Source organism: Frankliniella occidentalis, unplaced genomic scaffold (genome assembly GCF_000697945.3).
Source record: "Frankliniella occidentalis isolate FOCC.00 unplaced genomic scaffold, Focc_3.1 Scaffold50, whole genome shotgun sequence".
NCBI lineage: Eukaryota > Metazoa > Arthropoda > Insecta > Thysanoptera > Thripidae > Frankliniella > Frankliniella occidentalis.
In genome coordinates, this window is record NW_026267180.1 from 1,857,173 (window position 1) to 1,857,526 (window position 354).

The window sequence follows — 354 nt, forward strand, 5'->3', positions numbered from 1 at the left end:
CTCCCCACTCCCCATTTTGCAACTGTATTTTGATTGTGCCCATCCAGTTTGGGAAGACGAGGGGGGTGGTGGGGTTGAGGAGGGTCCGCTGGGGTCCAAGCGGAGGGCCGGCTGGGAGCGCGGCGGGACCTGCTGCTCGGGGTCTTCCCTCGGCGTTTCTTCGCCGCTCCTCCAAGAAGTACATGGTGGCAGTATATATCGTGCAAACGTGCCCGTCCCGTCCCAGTCCCTGCGCTACGCGTCGCCACGCCGCCGCTAGGCCCAAACGTCCGCGACAGGACACGCGATGGCTGCCGGACAGATGAGGACCTGCCGCTGTGGAGTATCCTGCAAAACACGCTTCTTTTCGCTTCT